We start from the raw sequence: 12,627 nt of genomic DNA, 5'->3' as shown, positions 1-12,627 counted from the left end.
GCCCCCTCCGGGAGGTGGGGGACAGCCCCCGCCCGGCCAGCCGCCCCGTCTGGGAAGTGAGGAGCCCCTCCGCCTGGCAGCCGCCCCATCTGGGAAGTGAGGAGCCCCTCTGCCTGGCCGCCACTCCGTCTGGGAGGTGTACCCAGCAGCTCATTGAGAACAGGCCATGATGATGATGGCGGTTTTGTTGAGTGGAAGTGGGGGAAGTGTGGGGAAACAAAAGAGAAATCAGATTGTTGCTGTGTCTGTGTAGAAAGAAGTAGACATGGGAGACTCCATTTTGTTCTGTACTAAGAAAAATTCTTCTGCCTTGGATGCTGTTAATCTATGGCCTTACCCCCAACCCCGTGCTCTCTGAAACATGTGCTGTGTCCACTCAGGGTTAAATGGATTAAGGGCGGTGCACGATGTGCTTTGTTAAACAGATGCTTGAAGGCAGCATGCTCCTTAAGAGTCATCACCACTCCCTAATCTCAAATACCCAGGGACACAAACACTGAGGAAGGAGGCAGGGTCCTCTGCCTAGGAAAACCAGAGACCTTTGTTCACATGTTTATCTGCTGACCTTCCCTCCACTACTGTCCTATGACCCTGCCAAATCCCCCTCTCTGAGAAACACCCAAGAATGATCAATAAATACTAAAAAAAAAAAAAAAAAAAAAAAAAAAAAAAATCAAAGCTCATTAATAGGGATTAAAGATCTTTTTTTGACTTAGCCTCTGCCTGACTTTCTGTGCTTTTCTCTGCCATGGTTAGGTTCTCCTAAAAGCAGGTACGAAGATATAGAACCAGGCGAGGAAAAGGTTTATTGGGAAGTAACACTTGTGAAAGGTAGAGGGAAGAAACAGGATTAGGCATGATGAAGACCCTACATCTCTGCCAACTCAGCAACAGGAGTTAGACGAGCCCTGGGTTTGGCAGAAGTGACTCTGCTTTTATACCACTGCTTTGCTGATTTATTGGCCAGGGTCCAAGTCGAAAAGAGCATGACCTCAGCTAAAAAGCTGAGGTGGACCCTGAAGGAACAAATGGCTGGTGGCTGTAAATACCAGCATCTTAAAGGAGGATATGCATGGCACATCTCCATGTCTATTGACTACTCTCAAGTGCACTTTAACGCCCTCACCCCCAGACATACAGAGTCATCTCAGTGACTCTTTATATGTTTTTTTCTGCATGAAAACACATGCCTCTCATATTCTTGGTGATTAAACCATACTGCTTGGGTTCTAATCTTAATACTTCTTAGTTCTTTGAGCTTGGGAAAATTACCACACCTCTCTGTGTATTTATAGATGATTATTTAAGTTTCCTCAACTGTTAAACGGGAATAAAAATAGAATATAACGCAGGGAGTTGTCATGTGAAGGTTAAATTGTTGATACATTAAAATGTTTTAAACAGTGCCTGCATGTACCAGATACTCAGAAAATATTACCTATTATGAAATCTCATCACTTATTCAATAAAGTATATAATTAGAATCTCCCTCAAAGTTCCCTTTGAGTATTAGGCAAACCATTATTGTAATACTTAAAAGACTGAGAAATATGCAATTTGGAAAGATATTTGGGGCTAGCTGTTTCTGCTTTATATAACATCAGCTGGTTTGGCTACTTTCAAGATGGCTCACTCATATGTCTGGCAACTTGGTACAGATTGTCAGCCTGGAGGCCATCCAGGAATGGGCTGGGAGCTTGGTTACACTCCATGTAGTTATTTCTGTGTGCTGATTAACCTTTCTTGGGCATGAAATCCCAAGAGAATCAGGCAGAAGCAGTATTGCCTTTTATGACTTAGCCTTGGAAGTCATGTGGAGTTACTTCTGCTGCAGCTGTAGAACTGTCCTACAGGCTCCCCTACAAGGGAAGAAGTTTCAAAGTCACATTATAAAAAGAGGATTTTGGGATTTATCACTGAAGCCATTTTTGGAAAATGCAGTTTGCCATAGATGTGGTGTGGCCATCATCTTGTTGGTAGTTTCCCAAATTTCATAAAATAACAACAATGACAACAACAACAGAAAACCATTGAGTATCATGCAAGGAAGTAGGTGATTAAGTGATGAAATCATTGAAATAAACAAAATCTAATATAGGAAGAGGCTTAAATATAAAATGCTGGCCAGGTGCAGTGGCTCACATCTGTAATTCCAACATTTTGGAAGGCCAAGGCAGGCAGATCACCTGAGGTCAGGAGTTCGAGACCACCCTGGCTAATATGGTGAAACCTCATCTCTACTATAAATACAAAAATCAGCCAGGCATGGTGGTGCATGCCTGTAATCCCAGCTACTCGGGAGGCTGGGGCAGGAGAATCGCTTGAACCTGGGAGGTGGAAGCTGCAGTGAGCCAATATTGTGCTTCTGCACTTCAACCTGGGCAACACGGTGAGACTCTGTCTCAAAAAATAAATAAATAATAAAATAAAATAAAATAAAATAAAATAAAATGCCTAGGGATGCTGACAAGATATAAAAATCTCTTCCTGGCTGGGCAAAGTCGCTTATGCCTGTAATCCCAGCACTTTGGGAGGCCGAGGGGGGCGAATCACCTGAGGTCAGGAGTTCAAGACCAGCCCGGCCAACATGGTGAAACCCTGTCTCTACGAATAATACAAAAATTAGTCCGGCATGGTGGTGGGTGCCTGTAATCCCAGCTACTCCTGAGGCTGAGGCAGGAGAATTGCTTGAATCCAGGTGGCAGAGGTTGCAGTAAGCTGAGATAGTGCCATTGCACTCCAGCCTGGGCAACAGATTGAGACTCCATCTAAGAAAAAAAAAAGAAGAAGAAAAAAATCTCTTCCTCCTTTTCTTTGACCCTATGTGCTCTACCTTGAAGTTGTGAACAGCGTACATACGAGGTGGCTATAGTGAATTTTGTTGTATGGCAGCAAATGAAAAGCATCAAAAGCTCATGATGACGACACTAACAATACCCACACAGATTGCTGTGCCCATTTTTCCACATTTTGTTACCTGAATCTCACCTAAATGCATGATCTACTGAAACCAACCAAAAACGTAAATAAATGTGAATGAAACATTTCCACATCTCTACATAAAAGATAAGGTAACTGAAACTCTGCTAGTTAGTGAAAGAACCAGTCATAGATAAAACATCTTTTGATTTCTAAACTTTGCTATTTATACCTTACCTCTTATATGATTATAACCTTCTGTTTGTGATTTTAAGCCCCTGTATCCTGGACTCTTAGTTTAACTATTTGAAATAAATTTAAAAAATTCCATTACCAATTGTTTCTAATAGTGACCTCTCACGTCACAAAGTGTCTCTCTATTGTGGCACTTAATTCATTTGACTCTTGTTATCATTGGTTGTACACATCTGCCTCAAATTTCACTGTAAATTTTCTGACAGAGAAATTGTTTTTTGTAAATCATTTTGTGATTCCACAGAGTGAAACACGGTGATTAGCACATACATTTATTATATTGATTTGCTAGAAGCTCAAATTAAAAATACATTATCAACTGGTTTAGTTCAGAGGCTTTAGAGGTAGGATCCATTTTTTAAAACTTGTTGTCTATTATCATTATTTCCTATATAGCATAGTAGTTAAGGCACAGAACATGGAGTTAAAATAGCTGGTTTGCATCCAGACTCTGCCACTTACTATCTGCGAGACCCTTAGAAACATTCCTAAACTTTTTTTGCTTAGGTTTTATCATTTGTAAAAGGGCAGTTACAACAATAGCACTCCACATGTTGTGAAGAGTAAATGATTTAATGTTTGTAAAGCTATTAGGACATTATGTGGCACATAGTTAAACACTTTGTATTGCTATGTTAATTGCTGATTTTTTCCTTGGCATCTCTAGAGAAGTCACAATGCTTCCTATGAACACTTCAATGATACTTTTTCCATGGCAAGAGTACTGGTTATATACTTGTGCTTAACTTTTTAAAAAATAATCTTATATACTGGGCTTTCTTTTTCTTTATGCTCCTTGTGGCTTCTTATTAACAGTGAGGTCTGGAAGGTACGTGCATATCTCAACCAAAGGTTACTAATTGATGGGGAAGCATTTGCATCAAGATACTCGTTCTAAAAACTGTGTGTTTAGAGGACATGCTGCTTTCTCCATAATGGAGCCAAGTGACCTACATGAGACAAATAGTTATCTACATTTCCCACCTATTGCTGTTTTTGATTGCTTTCCATTTTGCTCTTTTGCAGGAAGGCTTTCCAGTTTGCTCTTTTGCAGGAAGAGTAAGTTTGCAAAAACCATCTGGCAACAGCAAGGCTTTCCCTTGTTTAATGGAGTGTTAAACACAGTCTGAGCTGGAGGCTTTGGAAAAAGATAAATTCACCATACGAAATAAAACATGGGAAACTGGCTCACTTTCTGGGTGAGGGAAAGGATTAACTCATTTATTTGGTCACCATACAAAATAAAAAATGGGAAACTGGCTCATTTTTTGGGTGAGGGAAATGATTAACTCATTTGTTTGGTCAGTCTTTCAGCAAGCATGTTTTGAATGTCTGCTCAGAACTTCTCTTGGGTACAGGGGTTGCCGGATTGGATACATATTATGAAGGCTTTGCTCCCAGAAAATTTATTTTAGCAAAGGAGATTTTAAAAATTCACTCATATAATCTAGCTAAGATATATCCAAATGCATAACCTCTTTGGTCAGACAAAAACCCTAAGATTTCAATTTGGTGCAAAAATTGAACAGGGAACTGTGATCAGGCAATTATGTGTTTGGGGGTCAATTACCCCACATTTAAGCTGGGCTGCCTACTTGTGACCAGGTAGAAATTTATCAGTGTCTCGGGACTGTAAAGAAACATAAAGAGATTATGGAGTCCAAACTTAAGTAATTCACTATAAAGTAAAGTAAAATAAAAAACAATCAAGCCCCTCTTCTTAGAATGCTAAGATCTTTCTCTTTCCCCTTTGAAGCGCTCATTCACAGACACACACCTTGCAATTTTCTTAATCCCTGGTGAGCGGGCTTGTGACGTTGTTACTGGACTCCTGATCTAGAAGAAAGGAGACACATCACTGAAACTGTCACACATCACTGAAACTGTCACACACCAGAGAAACTATTGAGTTTACCAGAGACAGTAACATTGATAGTTGGAAGGAACACTGAACCCTGACAAGCATGTCAGGGTGAGGTTCCCAAGAGGCAAAGTTAAGTAGTAGAATTCTGTAAACTACCTTCGAAGGAAAATGAGTCTTGATTTGGTGTGTGGGATATAAAAATTTGGGGACAGAGCTGGATCTCTGAGAACAATAGAGTGACTACATGCTTCTGTGAGCATCCCACAGAGAGAACTCAGCCAACTTCTGAAAATAAATGGCAATAGGTATCTCTGACTAGCATTAACTAAGTAGCAGAAACTGTTCTAATGTTTTACATGTATTTACCCTTTCAATCCTCACAAAAAATAATCTGTGAGGTAGGGGTTATTGTTATCATTCCCATTTTAAAAATGAGAAAACTGAAGCCCATAGAGTTTAAATAACTTGCTCAAAGTCAACATGGCTAGTGAAGGCAAAGTCTGAATTTGAACCTGAGCAATCTGGGTCCAGAGTCTGAGCTCTTAACCACTCAGGAAGTTGACTGTAAATGTTGTCAAAAATTTAAACAATGTTATCTTGAAGGAGTATCCAATGTATTAGCCTATTCTGAAAATCAGTTTCTATTTATGCTTTAAATATGAATTGAGGTCTCTCCTACTTGAAGATGTGCTTCTTGGACCATTTCAGGTTACATTAGGTATAACCTAGGAAGAATAACCTCCTTTCATTCTGACCAGAAGATCTAGAATGTCTTGATGTCAGGACTGTTACTTACCTATTTGAATTTTTTATACTTGACGTAGCATTGGGAACTGAAAAACTGTCTTCCTTTCATGGCTAGAAAGAGCACTGAGAGCCAGTTCACATAAGTTAGATTGAATTGAATTTATGCTTCCTTCTGAGTGTGATCAGCAAGTACCCCTAAAACATTTTCTAGTTTCCCCTTGCTTCATCTTTCCTATATTATGATTTTTCAGTTAAGACAGAATTATGGGCGTGGTGTTTAATCTTGCTCATTCTTATTTTTCATCATTAGAGTTTTACTCAAATACCAGATGATCTCTTTTCATAAGCACTTTATTCTATGATCTTAATGACCTTCCTCTCTCTGTCTCTCATCCACTCAAATGCACATGCATGCACACAAGCACACACACTCACACATCCAACTCAGTCCTTTTTAAACGTAACCATTTTAGAGTCATTTACTTTATTAACCAAACAGTAATTGAGCATGTAGTATGTGAGAAACACTACACTGGGGTCTATAAATGAAAGTTGAATAAGACAAGGTTCTGTATCCCAGAGGTGAGAGTAGGGAACAGAATTGAGGTCTTGCATCAGCCTTGAATTTTAGAAAGGTAACTTTCTTAGAAGCGTAAAGAAGTGATTGAACCATATATACATAGAGAGTGAGGGGCAGGATGGGGAGCTGTGAGATCAGGAAAGTAGTTATGGTAATAAATCAGGTAAGACAAAAACTTGGCCTCAAGGTAAAGCTCTCAGAAAATGGAGCAGGGATGGCTCCAATAGCTATTTCAGAATTGGATTTATATTCTACATATTCTTTCAGATTTTTATGTTCTCATATATCAAGTATGTCATTTATGAGCAGCACAGAGCTGTCTTTTAAAAATAAATTTAATAAAAAATATATTTTTATTAATGATAATAATACATCAATAAGTACTGGTATATTTAGACTTGATGCTTATCTTACTATTTTTTTCTACTTGTTTCATATGCTTATTTTTACTTTCATTTTTTTCTTTTTTATTAAATCAAGTTATTGTTTCTTATGTATCCCCATTATCCATTAGTGACTAGCACAAAGTAGTACTCAATAGCTCTTTAAAAATCTTTAAGTAAACTCTTTATTGGAGGATAATGTATATACAGACAGCTGCACAAATGATAAAGTTACTACTTGAATGATCATTAGTTTTAACTCTTTTCATTGTCTTCAGTTTTCCTGTTTAGATATAAACACTGTATTTAATCATGATGATTTTCTCAAAATGTAAATCTATCACATCGTTTCCCTTTTTTAAGCATCGTTCTTTTTATCATTTGTGGGACAAAGTCCAATTTCTGTAATGTTAATTATAAGGCACTTCATGATCTGATGTGCCTCTGCAATCTCAACTTTATCCGCATGATTTTGTTTTATAAGAATAAAGATCATTTAAAAAATGTCTTCAGTAACCTTCTCCAGAATCTGAGCCTTTGTGTTTGCTGTTCTGTCATTCTAGACTAATCTATCTTTCATAATACCTTCCTATTTGTTTTAATCTTCTGACTCCTATTCAGATATTATTATAACGGTCAGTTATTCTGAGATACTTTTGTTTACCTAGTAACTAAATTTTTTCCCTGCTGCAAAAGCATTTTACTCTATCCTTTTTCTGATTACACCTTATAAAAATTATTCATCTAGTTGGCTGTTTTCCCAGACTAATATATTTAATGTTGGAGATTGTACCTATCTTGTTCAACATCACCCTATTCTTAGAGGTTAGCATAGTTCCAAGCACATATAAAATATTTGTTCATGAATGAATGTTGAAATAATAAAAGCTCCCAGAGGCAATGGTTTCCAAAGTTAGATGAATCCAATATAAATTATTACATTTTCAAAGTCTTTTTATGTTAATAGTTTCAGGAAACCATTTTAATTGAAATGTCTAATTTAGATTGCAAATATAAAGAGCTTTGGTGGGAAAATAGGCCAGGATAACATTATATAAAGTTCATGGCTCTACAAAGAGACTTGAAACTTTTAGTTAGCAGTTGTTGACTACCACATGAATTCGACTAGATAAGATTACCAGAAAAAGACGTGTTTTGGTAAATGCACTCTGAAAACTTTGAATCTAGAGGTAATTAAAGTCAGTAATTGTAAGTGGACCTTCTTTTACATTGAAAGCATTTATAATCCACTTAAACATGCTTTTAGATTTTTAAAATCTATATATTCTAAAGTTTTCATCCATAAAATTGCTTTCAGATATTCAGAAAGCGATAAGCCAACTTTGCAAAACCTTTGAAAAGGACATTGAAATTTTTAAAGTTATAAATGGGATAAATTTATATTACATTTACATAAATTACCTTAAAAAGGAACTTTTAAGAAGGAAAAATGTTCTGTTTTCAATTAAATATTGAAATGATATCAGATTAACTGATATAGTTAACTTAATTTGAACTATATCAGCTTAAAGTCACGACTCTTTTATACTCCAAAGGCCACTGTCACTGCCTTCATAATCTGCCTATTTAAAATTAACAATATATTTGGATGAATTTTAAAGTATCTTACATATCAATTCACTATCTTACTTTAGCATAATTTATATGAATATAATTTTAATTTAATATGCTTTGAATGCCAATTATGCTTATGCTCTGGGCAGAAGCACACAGATCTATAAAATATAGTACCTGCCCGCAAAAAACTGATAAATCTAGTTCAGAAAAATGTATGCCTTAAATAAAGAACACAAAATGACTAGGGCAGAGAATGATAAGAGTGGCACTGATAGTGTCCTGGTTTATGCATTTTAAAATAATGATTAAGTCATATATCGATATCAAATGTTCAATTGTATCAGTCAGAGTCCAAGAAGGAAGCACATTCCAAAGGTTAAACCGAGGAAAGCTTAATGAAGGACACATTTATAAAAATGTGTGCATGGAAAAGGGAGCCAATAAAGAATGACAAAGTACCCGGATACTAGCAACGGTGGGAAAATCTCGTAATCTCTTGGCCTGAAGGGTCAAGGGTAGAAACGGTTGCTGTCAGAATATGGAAAGATAGCAGTGAAAGAAAGTTCCCTAAGAGGAGCTGGTAAAGAATTTAGGCACTGCTAAATCATCACCTGGCACACAATTGTGGGATGTAGAAGTATAAATACTCAGCACTCCATACCCTCCTGAACTTTGCTTTCTTGTATTTCCATTGGTCAATTCAATAAGAAGCAGAGGTCAAGGAAGCCCAGGAGATATAGTTGGTTGATGTCAGCTTCTGAGGGCATATGGCAGGACCAAGAAAAGTAGAGAATGGATTTGGAATAACACATCCTTTTATGAAAACTGTGTGTGTGTGTGTGTGTGTGTGTATACATACATATATATACACATATATATACACATACATATATACATATATACATATACATATATACACATATATACACACACAGTTTTCATAAAAGTGTTTATGAACACAGTGTATATATGTATATATGTGTATATATGTATATATGTATGTGTATATACGTATATATGTATGTATATACGTATATACACACACAGTTTTCATAAAAGTGTTTATGAACACAGTGTATATATGTATATATGTATGTGTATATATGTATATATGTATGTGTATATATGTATATATGTATGTATATACATATATACACACACACATAGTTTTCATAAAAGTGTTTATGAACACAGTGTATATATGTATATATGTATGTGTATATATGTATATATGTATGTGTATATATGTATATATGTATGTGTATATATGTATATATGTATGTATATACATATATACACACACACATAGTTTTCATAAAAGTGTTTATGAACACAGTGTAAAAGTGTTCACTTTTCATCATATCCTTGCCAATACTTGCTATTTCTTGTCTTTTTAATAGCCATGCTAATGGGTGTGAGATGGTATCTTTTTGTGAATTTGATTTGCAATTCCCTGGTGATTAGTGATATTGAGCACCTTTTCATTCACCTGTTGCTCATTTTTATATGTGCTTTAGAGAAATGACTATTGAGGTCCTTTGCCCATTTTTAAACCACATTACTTTTGTTTTCCTATTGAGTTCTGTGAGTTACTTATGTATTTTGGATAGTAATCGCTTGTCAGGTATATGGTTTGCAAATATTTTTTCACAATCAATAGGCTGCTTTTTAATTTTGTTGATTGTTTGCTGTGCAGAAGCTTTTCAGTTTGATGTATCCCCACGTGTTTTTTTTTGTTGTTGTTGTTGTTGCCTGAGCTTTTGGTGTACATATATTAAAAAAAAAATAAATCACTGCCCAGGTCAATGTCAAAGAGTGTTTCTCCTATGTTTCTTTCCAGGAGTTTTATGGTTTCATGTATTGCATTGAGGTTTTTAATCTGTTTTGAGTAAATTTTTGTGTGTAGTGTAAGATTAAGGTCTAACTTCATTCATATGCATGTGGATGTCCATTTTACCCAATACCGTTTGTTGAAGAGATCATCCTTATCCTGTTGTGTCTTCTCAGTGCCCTTATCATAAATAAGTTGACCATATATGTTCAGGTTTATTTCTGGGCTCCATTCTGCTCCACTGGTCTATGTCTGTTTTTAACCAGTAACCATGCTGTTTCGACTACTACAGATTTGCAATATAATTTGAAATCAGGAAGTGTAAAGTTTCCAGTTTTGTTCTTTTTGCTCACAGTTGCTTTGGCTTCTTGAGGTCTTTTGTGGTTCCATATGAATCTTATAATAAATATTTCTATTTCCATGAAAAGCACCACTGGAATTTTGATAGAGATTGCATTGAATCTGTATATTACTTTGGGTAGCATGGATATTTTAATAATATTAATTCTTCCAATGCATTAACATGGGATATCTTTACATTTTTGTGTGTTTTATTTAATTTCTATCATTCACATTTTATAGATTTAAGTGTATAGTTCTTTTATCTCCTTGGTTAAATATATTCCTAAGTATTTTATTCTCTTTGGTGCTATTATAAATAGGATGCTTTTCTTGATTTCTTTTTTAGATAGGTCATTATTGTTGTAAGGAAATGCAACTGATTTTTGTATGTTGATACTGTATCTTGAAACTTTACTGAATTTACTTAATAGTTCTAACAGTTTTCCTCTATGTCTTTTCAGGGTTTTTTCTCCATAATATCGTGTCATCAGCAAACAGGTATAATTTTACTACTTCCTTTTCAATTTTGATGCCTTTATTTCTTTTTATTGTCTGATTGCTCTTGCTAGTACTTCCGATACTACGTTAAATAGCTGTGGTGAGAATGGGTATCCTTTCCTCATATTGGATATTATATGAAAAATTTTCAGTTTTTTTCTTATTGATTATGATGTTAGCTAGGGATTTTTATAAATGACGTTTATTATCTTGAGTAAATTTCTTTCTATACAGAAATTGTTGATAGTTTTTATCAATAATGTTGCTAAACTTTATCAAGTGCTTTCTCTGCATCGATTGACGTGATCATTTGGTTTTATCTTTCGTTCTGTTAATGTGGTATATCACAGTGATTGATTTACCTATCTTAAACCACCCTTATACCCTGGGATAAATCCCACTTCGTGATACTATATAATTTTTTAATGTTTGTTTTTATTGAGTAATTTAATCAATTTACATTTGAGGTAATTATTCACATAAGAACTTAATATTGCCATTTTGTTCATTGTTTTCTGACTGTTTCGTAGACTCTCTGTTCCTTTCTTGCTGTCTTCCTTTGTGATTCAAAGACATTTTGTAGTGGGCATGCTTTGATTCCTTTCCCTTTGTCTTTTGTGTATCTACTATAGATTATTGCTTTGTGGTTACCATTATGCTTGCATAAAATATCTTATAGCTATACCTGACTATTTTGGGCTGATGATGGTTTAATTTCAATTGCATACAAAAAACTACACTTTTGCTTTCTCCCACATTTTATGTTCTTAATGTCACCATTTACATCTTTTTATACAGTGTATCCAGTAATAAATTATTATAGCTACATTTATTTTAAATAATTTAATCTTTTAACCACTATGCTAGGGTTGTGTAACTTATACACCACCATTACGGTATTATAGTATTCAAAATTTGACTATATATTTACCTTTATTAATGAATTAAATAGTTTAATATGTTTTTATGTTAGTAATTAGCCTTCATTCATTACTGCTTGAGGAATTCTCTTTAGTGTTTCTTGTGAGACAGATATAGTGGTAGCGAACTCTCTTATCTTGTGTCTGTCTGAGAAGCAAGGCATATCTTCTTCATTTTTGAAGGATGTCTTTGCCAGATATAGTAGTATTATTTATTTATTTAGTTAGTTCATTATTTTATAGAGATAGGGTCTCATTCTGTTGCTCAGGCTGTAATGCACTGGTGTGATCATAGCTCACTGTAGCCTCAAGCTCCTAAGCTTAAGTGATCCTCTCACCTCAGCCTCTCGAGTAGCTCGGACTACAGTCGTTTGTCACCACACCCAGCTATTTTTTTCTTTTTTGTAGAGACAGGGTCTCACTATGTTGCCCAGGCAGGTTTCAAGCTCCTGACTTCAGGATTCCTCCCACCTCAGCCTGCCACTGAAGAGGCTATTGCTATGAGAGGAAATACACTTAATCTTTTCAGTGAGGTGAACTTTAGGAAACCAAAGCAACATTTCTAAAGCCTCTGAGAGGGGAAAACCTCATAGTGAGATAGTGGCAGAGCCATGAAAATCATCACAATATTCTGACTCTCTGTTTCTAGGATTTCAGAGTGCATATAGATTTGAAAAAGATCTCTAAAAATTCTGTCAAATAGTCAATCA

The 12,627-nt window shown here is 35.6% G+C and overlaps 1 protein-coding gene across 3 annotated transcripts in view; it reads right to left on the bottom strand.

The window, feature by feature from the left end:
• OSTN (osteocrin) overlaps positions 1-12,627 on the bottom strand; it is a 276,583-nt gene that overhangs the window by 139,327 nt on the left and 124,629 nt on the right. The window contains exon 2 of one of the 3 annotated variants that reach the window (XM_055382159.2): positions 4,952-5,010. The exons of the other annotated variants lie outside the window; for them this stretch is intronic. The gene's annotated coding sequence lies outside the window, so the exon portion shown is untranslated. The remainder of the gene's footprint in view (positions 1-4,951; positions 5,011-12,627) is intronic. 3 annotated transcript variants of the gene reach the window in all.

This window comes from Gorilla gorilla, chromosome 2 (assembly GCF_029281585.2).
Source record: "Gorilla gorilla gorilla isolate KB3781 chromosome 2, NHGRI_mGorGor1-v2.1_pri, whole genome shotgun sequence".
NCBI classification, from domain to species: Eukaryota; Metazoa; Chordata; class Mammalia; order Primates; family Hominidae; genus Gorilla; species Gorilla gorilla.
This window is presented reverse-complemented; position numbering and strand designations above follow the sequence as displayed.